The 21,752-nt window shown below is 39.6% G+C and overlaps 1 pseudogene across 1 annotated transcript in view; it reads left to right on the forward strand.

Annotated features, from left to right (window-relative positions):
• Positions 1-21,523, forward strand: part of LOC309853921 (large ribosomal subunit protein eL8 pseudogene) — a 100,597-nt pseudogene extending 79,074 nt beyond the window's left edge. Inside the window, exon 2 of the transcript in view lies at positions 20,637-21,523. The product of the transcript in view is annotated as a large ribosomal subunit protein eL8 pseudogene (transcript). The remainder of the gene's footprint in view (positions 1-20,636) is intronic.
• The last annotated feature ends 229 nt before the right edge of the window (positions 21,524-21,752 follow it).

The raw sequence follows: 21,752 nt of genomic DNA on the forward strand, positions 1-21,752 counted from the left end.
TATATGATGCCAATATATTTTGAGCAAAGTAATACTCTCAGTACAGCTATGACCTTTTCCCCTGTAATTAGTTCCAACTGAAATTAGATTCGGTAAAAGCATCGCTCCAATTAGAGCTAAATCAAAACAAAACTCAGGGCTTGATTTCATATAGCAAAATTGTTGAGGAAAAAAAAAAAAGGTGGAGGAAGAGAGGATCTTCTTCAAATTTAGTTCAGCAAATTGAACCAGATGGTAAATCCTTTGAACTCTAGAGAAAATGTGCATTTATTTCCAAACAGGCCTATGTTAATATTGTCCATGATTCATAGGGATTTTGCAGTCTCACCTGATTGACCAGCTTTCCCAAACTGTGTAAATAGCAAATCTGAACTGTGATTTGAAGCCTTCACACAGTGAAGAAGTCTTCACAGCTCTGATTGAGGAAAAGACCTAGTTTCTCTAGGAGAAGGAGAAAGAGAACTCTTCCAGCTTTCTTGGGGGATAACACCATAAAACAGAAAGCCATTATGAGAATTACTGGAAAGCACTGACTGATTGTCTCATGTCAAATAACTCTACATAATTTCCTAATATATAAGCTATACCATAGGAGAATTTCTAAGTTCAGTTTTCCTATCCATAAAACAAATACACAACCAAGAAAGCCAATAAACAAAAAGGAGATCAAAACTAAGTCCTCATTCATGAGACATATTATAAATGTGAGTTACATTTACTTCTCTTATCAAACTGGTGTTGAGGCATAAAGCATCAAAATCCATGTCCTAACCAGACAAGAGGCTTCACAAAATACAGTAGGGGAAACATTAGCCTTAAAAAAACAAGGTTGGGACTAAATCATTAGGAGCTTCAAAGTCCAGGTTAAGAAGTTGTAACAACTGTAACCATGAGCCTCACAGGCCTACAGGAAGAGACAACTATTATAGATATGGATTTGCCTTTTATTCACAGAAATCTATCCCAACAACCATTATCTGAAGACTTATGGAATTCCTGGTCCACAAGCATGAAATTCCATACAGCACAGCATCCAACCAGGGGACCTACATTACAGCAAAGGAGAGGTAGGCGTGGACCCATGACTATGAGGTTTGCTACTCACATCACATACCAACCAGCCAAAAGCATCCAGTTAGCTTCACAGAACACTAGAATAGCTTCTAAATGCACAGATATATTGGCAGCTTGGAAGAAACACTCTAAAAGGATGGGGTATCGACCTTAGGGGTTGAGATCACTATAGGATGCTAACTCCCCATCAGGAAAAATAGAGGGGTTTGGAAATTAAAAAGTAGGAGCCGAAGTGGCTCACTTACCATCTCTCACTTACCATCCCTTACCATCTCTCTCAATGACCCACAGGGGACTTTGTGCTTTCTGCCCCCATAATTCTCGGCTATGAAAAGTTGGAGGTATTAGACCCAAGACTCATGAGCAGACATCAGCATAGTTCATTCTATTAAGCCAGCAGATACAGCTGCTTCCAGGGCCCTTCAAACCACTTGTGTCCAAAGGCCGGCAGATGAGAAGAGTCACCAAACTGGCAGGGGTATTGTACTCTGATTAGCAAGGGATGTAATGCTACTTTTACACAGTAAGGGCTGGGGAAAATATATATTGAACCTAGGCTCAAGCAGGCACCTTGGTACTCTCATACCTTGGAATAACTATGAACACACACACGTAACAATGCTTAACTGAGAGAGGTATGATTATCGAATGTTCAGATCATTCAGGTATGGGGGTTTGCTCACACTACCAGATGAGCTACCCAGGTCTGCTGAGGTGATAGTTCAGACTGAGGAGAATTTCAGCTGCATAGTGGAGGAGAAGAGAGAATATACCAGTAGCAGCCCCAAGGTCAACTGTAGTGATAGGAGCCATAGTCCACCCCTATAGTCTCCTTCTTTATGAAATTCCCCTCAAAAAGACCCCCCGAAAACTATTGAGGAGCTCTTTCCTGAATCTTTGTGAAAAGTAGAAATGTGACACAAGGGTAGACAGTGGCAAGTATGAGAACGTTCTGCATAGACCTCCTATTACAACACCATCTTTTACCAGTGCACCCGGGTGGCTCAGTGGGTTAAGACCCCTGCCTTTGGCTCAGGTCATGATCCCAGGGTCCTGGGATCAAGTCCCACATCCAGCTCTCTGCTCAGCAGGGAGCCTGCTTTCCTTCCTCTCTCTCTCTCTCTCTCTCTCTCTGCCTGCTTCTCTGCCTACTTGTGATCTCTGTCTGCCAAATAAATAATCTTTAACAAGACCATCTATTACCCTCTCCCAAAAGGGGGAGAAACTCCAAGGACCTCAGTTTTAGAGGTTGATAGACCTCCATCTAGAAATCTGCCATTGCCCTGGATCACTGCCCACCTCAAGTCTCTATTTTTCACAGTATAAATTATCAAAGAACCTGACTGATTCAACTTGAATTAAGGGTCTAAACCTAGTCCAGTTGTCTCTTCCCAATGAGGTAAGGTTGTCTAACACAAAATGGCTGTCAGGCTCAGTCCTAGAGAAAGCTCCCACTGCACAGACCCCATCTGCTAAGAAAATCAAAAGCAATATTCTAAATTGATATGACAAATATACCCTCTACAATTCCTCTGATGTAAAAGAATCCACTTTCTTCAGAAGCAGCTTTTCCATCTGGGGATAGTTCTAAATATTTCTCTCTGTCCCTGGGTATTTTTGGAACTGCATGAGGCCACTGCCTCTTAAGGTAACACAGATGATATCTGCTGCCTCTCAGAATTTCAATAAGTGACCAGAAATCTGTAATCTCTTGAGCTTCTGGAAATTTCATCATTTGATGCGATTTCAACCACTTTTTCTCGCCATTCACTCCATGCCCCCAGCTCACCACTGCAAATGAAGACAATAGTTTAAAAATTTGTGTTATTTTCTAGTATCTCTTCAGGTTACTCGCTTGCAAGTGTTCCAATATCAATGGATGTTTTGAACAGAGCAAATCTTCATTTAAGTCATGAGGGTGATGTAGGAGAGAGGTTCAAATCTGTCATTTTTTTCTGCCTACTTTTCCATTTTGTTTTCTAAACCTCAACTCTCCATAACGCAATGTTTATCAGGATTCTGTATCTAAAAGAATTTTTGATGTTGAAAACTTTTTATCTTCCGTTTTACAAATGAAACACATCTCCCTACCTTGCACAACACCACTTAGAGTGAATCCCTTTGGGAAAGACATTAAAGTACTATTCAGCTTTAGCATAAGGAGCTCCATATGCAGAGAGCAAACACAAAGACATCCTCCTCTCTGGCCACTTCCAGAGTGTATTCTGAGAAATTTCTGGGAATTGGGCTACAAAAATTGATAAAAACAAAAAGAGCCTAACTGTTCGCTGTGAAAAAACTGAGATGTTTTTTCAACTCAGGCAAAGGAAAGAAATGCTTAGGGGTTCCTCTGAAGGCCAGACATGGGGCCTCCGAGGGCAGTAAAACATCTGACATTTACAAGGTGTCAGATAGATGGGCTTTATCCCCATTGTTTCCAAGGGGGCTCAGAAAGGATAAACAATTTGCCAGTATGGTCACACAGTTCATATATTAAGGAGATGGGACTCAAAATCACATCACCCTTTCATCAAAGTACATATTTTTGAAAAACCTAACAGTGTCCATTCCCTAGTCCTACATCAACATTACTCTTCCTCCTCCCTTGTCATTGATTATAAGAAGAAATTTGACAAGAATTCACATTGAGCGGGCAGTCGCTGTGCCTTCATAGCACGGTCTGTGAGGGCAATAAAGACAAAGAGGGAATAGAAAAATATAGTTTAGGGGTGCCTAGGTGGCTTAGTAAAGCATCCGACTTCTGATTTCGGCTCAGGTCATGATCTCAGCATTGTGAGATTGAGGAAGGGAGTTTGCTTGAGATTCTCTCCTTCTGCCTCTGCCACTCCCCTCCCCTAAAAAAGAACCAAAAAAAAGAAAGAAAAAGAAAAGAAAATATAGCTTAAAAGCTAACCAAATGAGTATAAAATGTCAGTGGCAATCAAAGTCATCTAATGTCCTACTCTTAGCCCTATCTACCATGGGCTAAAATAGAGAAAGTTTATATCCACATGGTAAGGAGAAGTAGAATTTACTGAATAACACTATGTGCTTTGTGTTTTATATGCTCTATTTTCTTTTATCCTAACAGACCGCTCATTCACAGAACACAGTTCTCATTTGACAAATGAATAAACCGGAACCCAACGGGAGTTTAGCAGAATCATTCGGGTATGGGCTACAAAAAAACCTAAATGTGGCTTGGGCAAGTAAAGCATCATTTCTCAGGTAATAGGAAGTCTGGGGTGGTATCAGAGGTTAAAACAAAGGGTCAACATTGCCATCAGGGCCTCAGGCTCCTTCTGCCTCCCTGATATGCTATCCCCAGTACATGGGGTTTATCCCTACTCTTTCAACGTGGCTGCTGGAACTCTGGACGGGAAGTTAAAGAACAAAGAATAAACAGGAAAGGGCCATGCCAGCCAAATCTCCCTCATTTTATGAAAATGACAGTGGATTTTCTGGAATTTCTATCCAAAGCTTAATCTTCTTGTTCGGAGCTCCATCCATCCCATAACCACCTGTCTCTGTAAGGGAAGCCAGTGAACTGAGTATTCTAAACTCAAGTGCAACCCTGAATAAAATCAGGGTTAATAAAGAAGTGATGTACGGGGGCGCCTGGGTGGCTCAGTGGGTTAAAGCCTCTGCCTTCAGCTGGGGTCATGATCCCGGGGTTTTGGGATCGAGCCCCGCATCGGGCTCTCTGCTCGATGCCTTCCTCCTCTCTCTCTGCCTGCCTGTCTGCCTACTTGTGATCTCTGTCTGTCAAATAAACAAATAAAATCTTAAAAAAAAAAAAAAAAAAGAAGTGATGTACGTAAAGTGCTTAGAATAAGGTCTGACATAGAGTGCTACGTATTTACTAAATGAAGAAATGAAGGAATTAAGGAATGAAAGGATGAAGAAAGAAAACTGGGTACTGAGTAAGCAAATAGAATAATTTCACATGGAGACAAATGACTTGTGTACATTGCCCAGCTAGCTTATGAACAGTAGTCATATAATTCCAACCGGATGTTTTCTGATTTTGAGGGACCTTTTCATTATTTTATTTTCTTATTGTTACATAATAACATCCCCCAAATAATAATAAGCAGGCCTGTCTAACCAATTTCATTCTCTAGTGGGCTCCTTAGTTCTTCATGTCTCGGTCTGGAAAAAGGGCATTCACAGAAGCCCAACCTTGGCTTAAACTTAAGAATCCCAGGCTAGGGGCACCTGGGTGTCTCAGTGGGTTAAAGCCTCTGCCTTCGGCTCAGGTCATAATCCCAGGGTCGTGGGATTGAGCCCCACATTGGGCTCTCGGCTCTGCAGGGAACCTGTTTCCTCCTCTCTCTCTCTCTCTGCCTGCTTCTCTGCCTACTTGTGATCTCTGTCTGTCAAATAAATAAATAAAATCTTTAAAAAAAAAAAAAAAGAATCCCAGACTATTGTAATTTTGCCACTTCATCTAGTGCCACAGATAAACTGGAAGTGAAAGCAGCACAGGACTCCCCAATAAATACTGACAAATGAGCACTTAACTGTAATGTGGGGGCTGCCTTTTATTAGCTAGTTGTCCAACATTTCTAGGTTTTAGGCGTTAGGATAGTGAGTGACCCCAGTGTGTTATGTCAATGACTGACAGTACATCTATATTATCAACACAGTTGGTAACCTTCTTTGTTTGACCTTAGAAGTCCTTAAAAGTCATATATCATCCTCCAAATACAGACACACCAGGTCGACATGAGTTTATCCTAAATGACAGAAGAGAGACTCAAAGATCAGCTCTTATAAAAATTCATTACTGATGAATATTGAAATATTACTGGGAAATTAATCAGTATTATTAAACATCGAGAGATTAATGCTGGCTTGTTCGATGGCAGACAGAATTAACCACTACGGAAGAGCTATTAAAAGTGCTGATATAAAACATTTAAATATATATGTATAGACTGTGAAAATGACTAACTTTTCAAAGGTCAACCAAGACAGAAAGCAAATGGGAAAGCTGAGAAGGAAGGGTTCAGTGGTATAGAGTATTGTCTGGGACCCTTCCCAACAGTCCTGTCACACCCCCAGAGTTCATACTGACTTTACCTGAAGTACCTCCTTACTAATCAAAGAAAGGGAGTTTGGCTTTTTGCTTTAGCTGAGATCCACTGTGGATTTGGTGGATATCCACTGACTAGGTTGAGACCTTAAAAACCCAATCAAATAATGAAATCCAATCCCTTCCCCCCAAAAGAAATTACTGTTTTCTTTTCATGTGGCTTATGACTAGTTTAAACCCCAATGGCTATTCCGTTTCTCCTCACAGAAGACAAATATTTGCTAATTAAGGGTAAGAACAGATAGAACCAGAAGGTCAATCTGCTTATACCTTGCTAGAAATTATACAAGGAATTTTTTTTACAAGACATTTAGAAATTCTCGTCTTCCACGCACACTGACACCATTATCATACTTTAATCTGCCTTCCTTTGTGAGATTGTGATGCAGTGTGAGCCCCAGAAAGAGAACAAAGAATGACTTCTGTTCCAGACACTCTTGAACTATTCAGCCCTGCATCCTGTATAATCTCCAATCCACCTTCTGAAATTAGAGACCCCAGGTGTGAATAGGGGTTCCACTACACTCCTATTATAGTTTCAAACAAGACATTTCTTCTTTTAAGTCAGTTTCCTCTTCTACAACACGATGATCTTGATACTGTGCATACCACAGACTGGTAGTTAGACTTAAAAGAGAACAAACACGTGAGGTGTTTAACATAATTCCTTGATATCTAACAAATAGCCAATATGTAATACCAGTTATTACTTAAAGCAGAATAAAGTGCTCTGTCTTAGGTAGATGGCATCAAATCTTCTTATAATGGATTTAGAGTACATTCACATGCAATATTTTTTCCCAGTCTATCCTTTCAAGAAATTAATAAGTGGCCTAACTATATGAATACAGTCCTAGAATCCCAATGTATCTTAAGGCAAAACCCATTCTCCAGCACTCAGTGGCTCGCCATCTGATTAATGGGTTAATTCCTTTCCTTTGCTTCTGGAATAGAGTGATACAGTAAAAGGAATGCAGATCTATCATCTGAGTAGGAAGCATCATCTATTCCAAGATGAAAGGTAAGATCTTTAGGGAATGTCAGAGCCCCCTGTTCATAAGCTTCAGTACATAAATGGATATGTATCAAGGTGCCTTTCATTTGCTTTAGTAAAACCTCCCTTTGAGAGACATTAATTAAAATATTTAGGGATCACAGCTGAGTCCACAATTTGAGTAGAAGCCAGATATTGAAAAAGGTCTCTCTTTCACTGTGTTATTTATTGTTGGTAGAAATATTCCAGCTGCTGCTCAGAATGCTAAAACAACACTTCAAAGATGTCATGCATTTAATCTTCGCCTGTCCCATGAGGACCAGAGAAATGAGTCAAGATGTAAAATGGTTCTCCTGCAGACATTCTGATGCAGCAACAGTGGAATGAGGAGAAAGAGACATTCTGGTCTCAAGCACGAAACCCAGAGTATAAAAGGTCTCTAAGAACACAGAGACAGACTGGCCCCAAATCCAAATTATTGTGCCAAATGGCCAATATCTGTGACCTTTCTAAACATCACTGTGTCAAATGCATCAACAAATTTTGATGAATAATTTCACATCTAGAATAATCTTCTAATAAAATGATCCGAGTCGACATATCTCTCACTCTCAAATCTCTATCATTCTACCCACACTCAAATCTCTCTTTTAAATTTCACAAACAAAATTCTTCAAGAATATATCACAGCTTTTAAACGTATCCCTCCTGGGGTGCCTGAGTGGCTCAGTCAGTTAGACGCCTTACTCTTGGCTCAGGTTGTGATCTCTCATGGGATAGAGCCCCATGTCAGCCCTCAGGCTCCTTCTTGGCTCAGAGGCTGCCTCAGGTTCTCTCTCCCTTCCCTCCCCACCCCCTCACTCTCTCTCTCCCAAATAAATAAAAATCATTAAAAACAAACAAAGAAATCTACTCCTCCCTACATCGGCCTCTCTAATCACATGGCACCACAACCTCCCCCAATGAACACCATCTTTGACGGCTTCTCCTTCCTAACTTTCTGAGTAAAACCATCACATCTTATCAGCATTATTTAAGGGGGGGGGGGGACATCCTTTTTCTCCATCCTAATTCCCAGTCTCCTACTACATTGGGTCCAGCTAGCATCCTCTACGCTTTGCTTATGTGAATCATTTCCTAACTAGACTCTGTCTGCTTTGCTCCCCCACCAAGGTAATCCCCACAAAGTCACCAGTAATCTTTCAGAAAGCATTTCTAATTATGTTGTCCCCCTAAGCCCATGGTTTTAAAATATTTGAAAGATTTTCACTGCCTTCAGAATAAAGAACAAATTCTTTCAAATTCTGTAAAAGTCTTTTCTTGATCTGGCCCAAGTTGTCTTCTCAAGAAGCCTATGATCACTCCACGTTGTAGATAGACTGAATTACTTGCAGTTTTTCTAACTCATCAAGTTTCTTTCTTGTTCATAGGTATTTGCATTTCCTGATGACTTACACTTAAAAGAGTGGCTCCTTCCCCAGTATTTTCATTTATCTGGTTAATTCTTAGTCACCTTTCAGATTTCAGTCTAAAGACTGCCTCTTCCTTGAAGTTTTCTCTGACCTTAGAGCGCCTGGATAGCACAGTTGGTTAAGCATCTGACTCTCAGTTTCAGCTCAGGCCCTGATCTCAGGGTTGTGAGATGGAGCCCCTCCTCAGGCTCCGCACTGAGGCATCTGCATAAGGCTCTCTCAGCCATTCCCCTCGGCGTGTTCTGTCTCTAAAATAGATTTTTTTTTTTTTAAAGATTTAATTTATTTACTTGACAGAGAGAGAGACACAGGGAGAGACTGAACACAAGCAGGGGGAGTGGGAGAGGGAGAAGCCGACTTCCCGCCTGGCACAGAGCCAGACGCAGGACTGAATCCCAGGACCCTGGGATCATGACCTGAGCCGAAGGCAGATGCTTAACAACTGAGCCACCCAGAAGCCCCTAAATAAATAGATCTTAAAAAAAAAAGTTTTCTCCGACTTCCAAATTTACCCAGTACTTATCATATGCCCCCAGCACTTTTCACACAATAATGTCATGGCCGTTTCTTCCTATTTCTCTCTAGACTTCTGCTTTTCCATGATTATTAAATTCAGCAACTTCATTTGTGGAGTTTTCAATGCATAAAACAGGGTCTCACACAAAATAAGTATTCAATAAAGAATCTTAAATAAATACTAATATATTCATCAAGGTTTGATTACAAAAACAAAAAAAAATTGGTAACTGCAAAATGCCAAAATATAGAAATGGGTAAACAAACTAGGGCACATATGTAAGGTAAAAACTAGCATTTTTCCTTTTCAAATTTAAAAAAAAAAAAAAAAAAGGTTTTTTAAAGTCTTCACAGATGGAAACACAGAAATGACAAAATACTGAGTAAAAATCAAACAAAATCTGCATTACCAGTATGATGTTAATTAGATAGATAGATAATAGATAGATGATAGACTGAAAAATACACAAAATATGATGACGGTTTTTATATTTGTCTTATGTATAATTTTTATTTGCTTCTTAGGCTTTGAAGTGTATTTCTGATTTCTTGTGATGAATCAAATAAAAAATAATAGAAGAGTAAAAGGGCTGCAGTGAATTCTGATTTCACCTGGGCCAGGATCCATAACCAAAGAAGTCACATTTGCCGGAGCACCTGGGTGGCTCAGTGGGTTAAGCCTCTGCCTTTAGCTCAGATTGTGGTCCCAAGATCCTGGGATCAAGCCCCGCAGTGGGCTCTCCGCTCAGCAGGGAGCCTGCTCCCCCAGTTCTCTCTGCCTGTCTGTCTACTTATGATCTCTTTCTCTCAAATAAATAAATAAAATCTTTAAAAAAGAAAAAAAGAAGAAGTCACATTTGCCAACGTGGAGCAGCACAGCTGGAATCTCAGAGCTAATGCTAAAGTTAGGTGGATGGAATAGAATACACTGGGGTCTGACACCAGTATCGAAGGCAGGAATGAAAACCAGGCAGCTAAGAGCAAGTCCAGAAGGTGGAACTCAGTGAATGGCCAGGAGAAATGTCCCAGAATAGCTCCTAGAATCATAAATTAAAACAATAACAATGTAGTCTGGATCCGGGTGGGCCAACAACGCCAAAATAAGGAAACTCAACGGATCAATTTCTGCAAGCAGGGAGAAATCTGAGCTCCTCCTTGGGAACTGAATCAGTCAGTCTTCCATTGCCTAGATTAGATATGCATGGTCAGAATTAGGGTAATGATTTGAGGGCATGAGGGTAAATATAAGATACATCCACTGATGTCAATAAAATTTATACAGGACCCCACTGGCTAACATAAATTAATTCCTCCATATATCTTCTTCAAAACGTGCCCAAGGCCTAGACAGGGACTAAAGCAGTAAATGACAGAATCATTTTATGCTTTAGAAGGGTGGGGAAGCCAAAGGCAGGAGGCGGGTAAGGGAAGCAATTGTACAACTATTCTTTGATAAAGACAATGTTCCAGCATTCTTCAGTAATTTTCAAAAATGTAACTAAATAATAGATGCTCTCTTCGAAAAGAACAATTACCTGGTTAAATTAAAGAGTGTTTTCTGACGAGGATTGCAATTAAAAATAGAGGGCAAGAGAAACTTGCCTTAGCCATTTGCCATCACCCCAGGGTTTGTTGATCAACTTTATGCTTCATTTATGTCTCCATAAATCATACCGTGGAATTAAGTGTGTGGCTGACATGAATACTGCCCACTCTGCAAAGGAAAAGACAAGGAGAAAGAAAAACTTTATGCCAAAGCATGACGCTATCATACAAAAATTCGTTATAATTATTATCTCTGCTTCCTCACAAAAATGAGATTACTCTCTTGGTGGATGTCATAGAATTGAGGCTTTGAAATGGAGATGCCAAGCTGTAAATTACATTTCTGAATCAATTATGCCTCTATCAGAAAGGCTATAAATAACATGCAGAATTACCAGATGTGTAATTTTTTGTTACACTTGAACATTTGGCGCGTTTAGAATGTCTAAGTGAGGGACTTGGGTTAATCTGTGAATTTCACGGATTCATCTGACAAGACAGCAGAAAAATGTGGGTGAGAATTATGATGACCTTACTTCAAGGAGATTTATCAGAACAAGGTCAACTCAAGAATTTCCCTGCATTTTTCTGAAAAGAGACTCAGATGGGAAACAATCCTGGAGCCCCTTGGTGTTCCTTGGGCTGAACTCTCGAAAGAGTTAGCAAAGGACACATTTGGCTTCAGATGGGTTACTTGAGCAAAATATAATTCATGGGAGAGCCTTTCATCTGACAGCTTTACACTGATTTTATTTTGTCACCTTTTTGAGAAGTCTAAGCAAGAAACTTGACCTGTGTGCTATGACCAGGCTCAGCATCTGAAACTGAAACATCAAACAGTGGGTACATATAAGGGCTAGAGTTTATCAAGCAGCCTCAGGCAGTGACCTTCCCAGAAACCTCACTTATTCCTGGGTCTGTTACATCATAGCATTTTTCCCCCTGTGGCAAGTTAAGCTTTTGTTACACTTATTTGTAGGGGAGCATTTGTGTTATTAAATTTAGAAGCTGTCAGTAATAGGACTAAGGGAAAAATATTCCTCTCCGTTTAGGAGAATTTTATACCTACCTTCTCCTGAAAAATGCTCAGGTCACGTAGGAGCTTGTGACTACACTAAAGGAAATCTGGCTCCTTCAGTGGACTTAGGTAAATACTACACAATCAAATAAATTTTTATCAGTCATGCCTAGAGTTGACTACTGCTTCTTAAAGCTAGGAAATGGAATTAGTCTGCGTTTTTTTTCTTCCTTAGTGCAGCATAATAAAACGAACAAAAAAGATGAAATCTGCTGGAGTCTGACAGATAAAATACATCTCACATCATAATGTTGAAAATGCCATACTATGGTTCCAACCCAACTCAGTTTTCTTATCCATATGATGGATATAATGGCATCTAAATTCTGGCATTATTTTTTAAATTAAATTGGATAATGTTTGCCAAAGATTTTTCATCATTCCCTATGGGTCCTAGAGGAAGCAGTTCTCACTATCATTTAGAGAGCTTTTTTTCCTCCTTCCTCAATTCCACATGCCTCTTCCCACAATTGCCTTCCACCCACAATCGCCTCCTCCCAGGGAGAAACGGTGCTTAACAGTTAAGAGCTTAAACCCCGTCTGGTTTTGGATCCTAGTTCAGACACTCATCAGCTTCTTGAGCTTCAGCTCGATATATAATCGACCTCTGCCTCTATTTTCTCATCTGTTAAATGGGGATAATAACAGTAACTGCCTCCCAGGGAGGACACTTTCCTTACCCAGGGAGTGCTTGTTTTCAGGAATTATTGGGCTAAAACAGGGAAAGCGCTCAGCACGCTGCCTGGCACATAAGAGCACACAGTAAGTGCTGCTTCTCCTACAAATACATTTAACATCTGTTGAACCCATTCTCTCTCCTCTATTTTGTAGGCTTTAAACTTCGATTTGCATGGAAACCCTGTTACGTTCGAGAAATGTGTTGACTTCTTCTAGTTAAAATGGTCATCCCCAGCTTTTGAGTAAGAGGATACAAAGTGGACCAGTGACTGGACCTCAGAGGACATTGGCAAATGTCAAAGCTAATGCACTTAGCAAAAGAAAAATCAGGCTCAGCTATCATAATGGGATGCACCCGAACCATGTAAGGTATGACTAGGAAGGCTAGTAACAAATCCTCCAAAAAAGTAAGCAAGAGTAAATAGGAGATGAAGAGGGGACCACAATCATGTTCATGTGTGTGATATTCTAGAGGGCTGTTCTTTAAGGAGCAGGAGCTCACCCACTGAACAGGCCACTTATATCCTGATTTCAATTATTAGAAAAGTAGCCTCTGTGCCTTTTTAGAAAGGTACTAATAAGGACCTGCTTATGAAGCCTTGAAAGCACTGTGTTTTTTGTTCTGATGGAAAGATGCATCCAAACACAATAGATATCTCCTCAACAAGGATGAGAAAAAAAAAACAAAAACAAAAACAAACCATGATTTGGGCTTTGCAATATGCAAAAGTATAAACAATCTGATTTGTTTTGTTTCTCTTTAATAACTGGCATCTTCTTTTATTTTTTCATTGACAGCAACAAGACGTCTTGCCCTGTCTTCCAGAAAGTGGTAGCTTTTCTGTTCATAGAGTTGCCACTATACTTTTCTTCAATCTCCTGCTGAGTCCTTAGGTGTTCAGAATGGTTTGCTAGCTATCTAGCTGAATTCCTGGGACGAGATGAAATTTCAGTCTCCTTCTCCTCTGCCACCTGAACTACCCCCTGAATTATTTTTCTTTTTACTGGGGGACAAGTTGTCACATCAGAACTTGTTCATGTACTTGCCCTCATAACAGATCAGTGAAGATGTGTTAACTCAAGAGTCAATGTTTCAACCAAATCCCAAAGATCCTGCAATATTCCGATGAACACTCTGCATATGGTTACCCTCAAAATAAAGGATTTTTTTTCCCATTTAAGGATAATAATAGAGTAATATCAAGCTTCCACACTGAAGTATAGTTGTCATATCATATCACATTATACTGATAATTTGCACATTAAACATTCTTATTTGTTTAAAACATGCTGTTTTGCTCCTCTCTGAATGATAGCTTTTTGGGAATAGAAAGAGAAACATTAAAATCTTAGAGTTTATTCTTTAAAACATATAGTCATCAGATACGAGTCATAGAAAGAAAATTGATGGGGTCAAATCTTCTCTTTGGCTAGCAGTGAAATGTGAGTAAATAAAAGGGATAATTGAAGTATTCTACCAGTAAAATACATGATACAAGTTTAGTACAACTCACACAAATTTAAAGCAAAAGTAGGACAGCACAGGAAAAACTAAGTACATTTGTAATTTAATGCTTAGTCAAACAGATGAATTGACTATGAAGACAAAAACAATTATTCTCACAATGTGAACATATTTAAAGATATGGCCTGTGGAGCATAGTAACACATGCGAGGCTATAATTTCTGAGTTAGTTTTTTGCTCTTGTTTCTTTTATAGGATAAATAGTCCTAAATTGATTATAAGCAGAAAATGAAAGGTATGAGCCTTCACTGCTAAACTTATGTGCACCTATTTTTAAAACTTATTAAAAAGATAGTTCTGGTAGTATGTGAGCATATTTTGGATGAACAAAAAAAAAATCCCATTGTTACTGAAAATCTCTGACCCACTGAGGAAAAGTGATTTTGGTAATTGACTTTATTCTCAGCATGGTTTCATGCAAGATGGTGTAGAGAGAGAGGAAGATGAGCATATAGATTTGGAAAATAGGAACCAGTGCTGGAAACACAGCATTTACCCCAGATCTAACTTGGATGAGGAACAGAAGTAAGGCAGCTGATGTGATTCAGGCAATGTTAGCAGAGAATTCATTCCCACGGGTATTCAGATGAACCTATGTAGCTGACCAATAACAATGGCAATCTCAATGCAAAAAAAAAAAATCTGTATATTCTCATTTATTACATTAGTACCTTGTTTGTAGTATTATATCCAATATGTTTTCCTCTAAAATGTAGCTAGGTGACAAAACTAATCCAGATTCTGGCTGGCTGATTTATTCTGTTAGTCCCATATTATATAGTTCAAATTTAAAGAAGTATAATTAGGTTAGTAGCAGGCTACAGATTTGGTTTTGTTTTGTAATATTTATTTATTTTAAAGCAAGAGAGTGTGACCAGAAGGAGGGGCAGAGGGAGAGGAAGAGACTCACAAGCAGACTTGAGAGCTTGACTCAGGGCTTGATCTCACGACCCTGAGATCATGACCTGAGCTGATATCAAGAATCGGTCACTTAACTAACTGAGCCACCGAGGTGCACCTATGGTTTTGTTTTGTTTTTCTTAATAAGAATTGATTTTATAAGGCACTTTCACAAATGCCACACAGTGGACTGTTGAATATGTACTTGTTCACTTATCACATTTTCTTGTAACAAGATCTTTGCAAGATGGGTAAGCTTCTAAATGGGGCTCTTGGCTCCTGTGGTCTCATTCCCCTTCCCTACCTTTTAAGGAAGGATGGTGATCTGGATTGGCCACACTCCAGGATGTCGTGACATGTCACCGACTGAGAGACTGGAAATGTCAAAGGAGTGAAAAGATCAAGCATACGACTAAATACTCTCTCTTCACACGTGTGGCTAATGTAAATAGGCCATGAGAATATTGGGAGCGACCCAGGGTATATAGCAGGGCCACCACTATGCTGGCTTCAGCTTTAAGCCATTTTCCTCCAGTCCTCAGGCAGGCGTGCTCAGACCTGGATGGCAAGAGATGAGGTACGTGTTCTGGCTATACCAAGGTATGGCAGTGTAAGTGTCTAGGGAAGAAGGTCCACATTTATAGATAAAGCCAACCCTCCAACTGGTAATAATGTGTTTCTACAGCTTACTTGTACCAGAAATTCACAAGGAAGAAGAATTTCTAGAGAAGCTCTATTTCTAGCAGTTTCTTTTTCTTTTTTTTAAAGATTTTATTTATTTATTTGTCAGAGAGAGACACAGCGAGAGAGGAAAAACAAGCAGAGGGAGTGGGAGAGGGAGAAGCAGGCTTCCTGCCAAGCAGGGAGACTACTGCGGGGCTCAATCCCAGCACCCTGCGATCATGACCTGAGCCGAAGGCAGACACTTAACCACTGAGCCACCCAGGCGCCCCTTCCAGCAATTTCTACCATATGAGTATATGTCCAGAAAATTTCCTATCTCTGTGGAGACAGAATTCCTAGGGCATTCCCCATAATTCCTTTTCTGAATGAGGAACAGGCTTGTGTTACATTTTTTATTTTCTTTACATTTTATTCACTTCGTATTTTGATAGATGGCTTAAGGGACTTAAAGCAAGGTCACTGTCATTCTGTTCATGATAAAATTATGAGAACAAATGAGAGAATACACACTCATGCTTACACAATCATAACTCACAGATTTCTTCATCTTTTCTTCATGTGCTTAAATTAGACACACAAATCACTTTTCAAAGCACTCAGAGACACCTACTCATAATTTCACAGGTTTTATGCACAGTATTGGCATTATGAAAGAAAATGTCAAAAGTCTTCTACTGAAATAATTGGGCCAATAACAGAATATGATTCATGGCAATAATTTAAACAGAAAATAGATTCAAGTTAACAAACATTTAACAATTTAAACAGTGACCAATTGATAATTTTTGTTGGTGGCCAATAGAAAATTCTGAATTTGTGAAGGGTTCATTATTCCTTGACCAACAACTGTTCACCACAGTTCATACAAATATTTGAAAAGATAAACTGGGCATATTACCCTCTTACAGACACAAGTAATTTCTGGTTTCACTCAAATAAAGAAAATCAGTACTTCCTTTATTCATTTTATTTTTCCTTTTCTTGCTGTTGCATTTTGACAAAGTACAGTGGGATAACTTTTTTAAGCCAATGAGACCTGAGTTCAATTCCACATGAACTACTTATTAAATGTTTGATCCTGACCAATCTGCTTAATTTCACAAGTTTAATCATCTATATAGTGGGGATGCTTATGGATGCTACTTATAAATAAGTCTACTGAAAGAATTAAATGAGAAAATACCCACTAAAGATATTCAACAAACACTGGGTCCTCTGTACTTAAGGTATTGTACAGGCATGAAAAAGTTACAAAGATATTTATGGGACACTTACTACTTTTAAATAAATTAGTAAGAGATTATATATATATATATATTTTTAAGATTTCATGTATTTGAGAGAATGAGTGCGTTAATAGGGGGCAGGGCAGAGGGAGAGAATCTTCAAGCAGAGTCCCTGCTGAGCACAGAGCCTGACATGGGGCTCCATCTCACAACCCTGAGACCATGACCTGAGCCCAAATCAAGAGTTGAGGCTTAACTGATGGAGCCACCCAGGTGCCCCAAAGATTATATTTAAATAATTAATTTTTATTATTTTCAAATAGTATTATTGGGACACAATGTGAAGATTGAATTAGGCTGCTCTTCAACCATGTCTGCCCCTTCCGTCATCAGATTCTTCTTTGCCCTGCTCACACCCTAAGACCATTTTTCTTGACTGACAAATCCATACCAACCTTGGCAATATTCACCACCATGGTGCACATTCCCTTGAGTATGTGTTCCCTGTTATTAGGAAACACTGACATTTAAAGGAACTAAACAGTAATATTTGTGAGAACAGAGACTGTATTTTTGTTAAGTATTTTATTATTAGGAAATAATAAGTATTCAATAAATTTTGGTTGCACGAATGAATGTCTGCTTTGTTCCCAAAACCCCACTAGAAGAAGGTGACTATGTGTTTTCCTAGTCAATTCTCCAAAGAACCCTGAGAGTGAAATAAAAATACTGTTTTACATGAAGAAAATCAAGTTTCAAAAACCCTTTTAAGTAAAGAAAAAGAAGTAAATAAGACTCTTTTTATGTTAAAAAAGAAAGAAAGAAAAAGAAAATCAAAGTTCAGAAATAATTATTGACTTGACAACCTCTCATATATGCTAAAAGATTGTGTTCGTCTTTATGCCAGATCTATGTAACTCCAAAGTTCCTGTGCTATCATCTACTTTAGCATTCTCTCTCCCTGCATAAGGTTCAGTTCATCACAAGAAAACAACAACAAAAAAACTACTGATAAATGCATTAGTGAAAACTTTAATGACCTCCTGTCCAGAGAATAAAAATGGACTGAGCATCCCCACTTAAGAGATGAAGTAATTATAATAATAATGAATATCCATAGTAATAATCATTGATACCTTCAACTTCTGGTAGAGTTCCTTAAAAGTTACAATTACTTGACACATTTGATTTGACTTGCCCACCATCACATGCCTATAAGTAATAGGGCCAGATTTCTCTGTGATGCTGAAGGCCCTCAATGAATTCATTCCTTATCCCCTAAAACATGCCAGCAATGTTGAAGAGGCAGGTACTTTGTCTGGACATTGCTTGAGGGCCCTCTTACAAACTGAATGAAGGACTCTTTCTTAATTGCCCTCCATTTCACTCCTCTCTGACAACCCCGGGACATGAGTAGGAAGGTCCCCTTCTGTTCAATGAAGGCTGGTAATAAATAAGCCTGGAAATGGCCATGGATACTGGTAAGGTTTACTTCTCCAACGTGCTTCACCAGCACGAGTATTCTAGAATATTCCCTCTTTGGATAACAACAAACTACAAACATTATCTTTGGATAACAACAAACATTTCAAAGGAACCAAAAAGTATTAATTCTGTAAAATTCTTAGAAAACATATCGGGGGGCTCCTGGGTGACTCAGTCATTAAGCGTCTGCCTTCAGCTCAAATCATGATCCCAGGGTCCTGGGATTGAGCCCCGCATCAGGTTCCCTACTCTACAGGAAGCCTGCTTCTCCCTCTCTCACTCCCCCTGCTTGTGTTCTCTCTCTCACCATCTCTCTCTGTCAATAAATAAATAAATAAATAAATAAAATCTTAAAAAAAAAAAAAAAAAGGAAAGGAAAGGAAACATAACGGGTCTGATCTAACCACTTTGCAGAAGAAGAAAAAGTCAAGACGGATGAGAAAGTCAAGATTAAGAACATTTCTTTCCTTCCTCCCTGCTTTCCCTCTACAATAATTCATTATCTGTCATTTGAAAGTGACAATGTAGCATTCAAAAGATACCTCAAAAGATAGATTGTTTTCCTATGTATCTGTATGTGTGTATCTGTGTTTGGGGCGGGGGGCGGGGCACATATGTGTGTATATGTTTTCCAAACAGGGCTCTTGCCACTGAAGATACAAGGTTGATCCTCCAGGAATTCACTGTCTATTATTAGAGAAGTCAAGTCATAAATAATCACCAAAAAATACATAGTCACACCTGTCATGATAGTGATATTGTCAAGATTGAGTACCTCTCCTTTGAGCCAAATCAGCTTGTTGGTGCCTTCTGTTTCTTAGTCTATAGCTTGTTTCTTCCCTCCAGATTGATTCTTACTGCCTTGTCAATTGTAGCCCTCCTAGGAGACCAGAGTGGATGACATTGTAACCCAGAGCAGACCTCAGGGACCAGCTCCTGTAGCCAGGACTATGACACTTTCCTTCCATTAACCCTGACTGAGTACTAAAGATGGAACATTTTGGTTTACAATTCCCTAAACACCTCTTGAGTTCAGCTTGCCTCAAGTAGGACCATACATCAGAATTACATTTTCCCTAGCTTCAATGTCTTATATTCTGGTTAGTTCCAGGGGTTCAGGTTTCAAGCACCAAACCTTATTCTTGAAGTCACTCTTTCAAAGAGTCATGATGTTCTATTTGTTTGTTTTTAAACTCAGTGGAAGAGATTAAACAGAAATTTTAATCCATTTAAGAAGAAGCTAGTAGAGAAGCTGGATTATAATTAGTACCATCGCTAAGTATAGGACTTCTGTTTGCCTGAAGGCTAGTTAATTGCCTACATCATCCAATATTTATAGCTGATATGGGCCACTGGTATCCATTTTTTTAAAGACTGTATTTATTTATTTGAAATACAAAGATCAAGCAAGCAAAAGAGGGAAGGGGAAAGAGAGAGAAAGAGCACAAGCAGTTGGCAGAGGCAGAGGGAGAGGGAGAAGCAGACTCCCTGCTCAGCAGGGAGCCCAACGCAGGGCTTGATCCCAGGACCCTGGGATCAATGACCTGAGCTGAAGGCAGATGCTTATACAACTGAGCCACCCAGGCACCCCACTGGTATCCATTTCTGCATCTAGTGAATGCTTTAGAGAAGGGGATTACATAAAATTTTAACCAACATGTTCTTTCCTTCTTCTCAAAATAACAAACCTGTAATACTGTAAAGTATATAGGAATAAATTTTAGAAAGAGCAGGTATACATCAGATTAGGGCTAGCCATTAGCCAATATTTTAAGGAAGTAATGGACATCATAGCACAACAATGATCAACCACAAAACTCACTAAATATACACAAAATATATATATGTCCTATCTGAGTCAATCTTAACATCCTGTCTGTTATGCATACTGGGACTATTTATTTCCATGAAGAAATAACATTAATAAGAAAGAAAAGAAGATTCTATCAGGTTTCTGTTATTGACACACTAGCTCAGGTTTCCTAAGTAGTCAACACACTCAAGGCTTATGCTACATCTATTAACAGTCACTTAGACCCTTCTGGTTTAAACCATAAAAATGCTCCATGGTTGAGAGAAAGAGAAACAAATAAACAAACAAAATAGATGGGTGGTATTTCTAATTATAATCTGTCTTTGCCATGTACTAATCTTTTTATCACATTCTGGAGCAAGAAAAAATTATTGCTGAAATAGGTTAATATCTTAAAAGAGTTGTGTTAGGTAATATAGCAAAAAACCCTCAATAAATATTTTTTTCTGAATCATTTGTGTAATACATATTTTCCAATGACTGCCCTGTCCCATTCACCATGCAACTTCTGAGAAGCCATGGGGTATAAGACTTAAACTCTCTTTCAGAGTCATCCAAGCCTCTCTTTTAGAGCCGTGCAAACAAATAGTTAAATGCCATTGCCAGGACAGTTCTCTTTTCTTTCTGTCACCTCCAGCCATCCAAGATGTAGAAAGGAAAGAAGGCCAAGGGAACAAGGCTGGCCTCAGCCCCTGCTGTTGTGAAGAAGCAGGAACCCAAGTAGGTGGTCAATCCCCTATTTGAGAAAAGATCCAATAAGGAACAGGACATCCAGCCCAAAAGGGACTTCACCTGCTTTGTCCAATGGCCCTGCTATTGGCTGCAGCAGCAAAGGGTTAGTCTCTGTAGACATCTCAAAGTGCCCCCGTGATTAACCAGTTCACCCAGGTCACCTTGGACCACCAAATAGCCACTTATCTGCTTGAGCTGGCCCACAAATACAGATCAGAGACAAAGCAAGAGAAGAAGCAGATTGTTGGCCCATGCTTAGAATTTAAAGCTGCTGGTGAAAGGGCAGTCCCCACTAAGAGGCCAGCTGTCCTTCAAGCAGGGGTTATGACTGTCACCACATTGGTGGAAAACAGGAAGGCTCAGCTGGTAGCAACTGTGCATGATGTGAATCCCAGTGAGCTGGTTGTCTTCCTGCCTGCCTTATGTTGTGAGAAGCAGCTCCCTAGCGCCTTATCAAGGGGAGGGCCATGCTGGGCTTCTGGTCCACAGGAAGACTTATACCACTATTGCCCTCACACAGAGTAACTCAGAAGACAAAGGAGCTCTGGCTAAGCTGGTAAAATCTATCAGGACCAATTGCAGTGATAGATTGGATGAGATCTGCCATCACTGGGGAGGCAACCTTCTGGGTCCAGAGTCAGTGGCTCACGTTGTCAAGCTGGAAAAGGTAAAAGCTGAAGAATGGGCCACCCAACTGGCCTAAGCGTACACTGCTGAATTGTCTGTACATAAAAGTAATCAGAAGTTCTCTTTAAAAAAAAAAAATGCCATTGCCAGAATAATAGTATAGGTGCAAACAAACATGATGTCACAGAAGAAAAAATAAATGACTCTGATCTGGGGAGAGTCGGGAAGGGTAATAGGAGGTGACAGCAGCGGAACGAAGAGGAGCATATGAGGTGCATGTGTGGGGAGAACAGGAAGAGACAGGT

This window comes from Mustela nivalis (genome assembly GCF_964662115.1).
Source record: "Mustela nivalis genome assembly, chromosome: 18".
In the NCBI taxonomy this organism is placed as follows: domain Eukaryota; kingdom Metazoa; phylum Chordata; class Mammalia; order Carnivora; family Mustelidae; genus Mustela; species Mustela nivalis.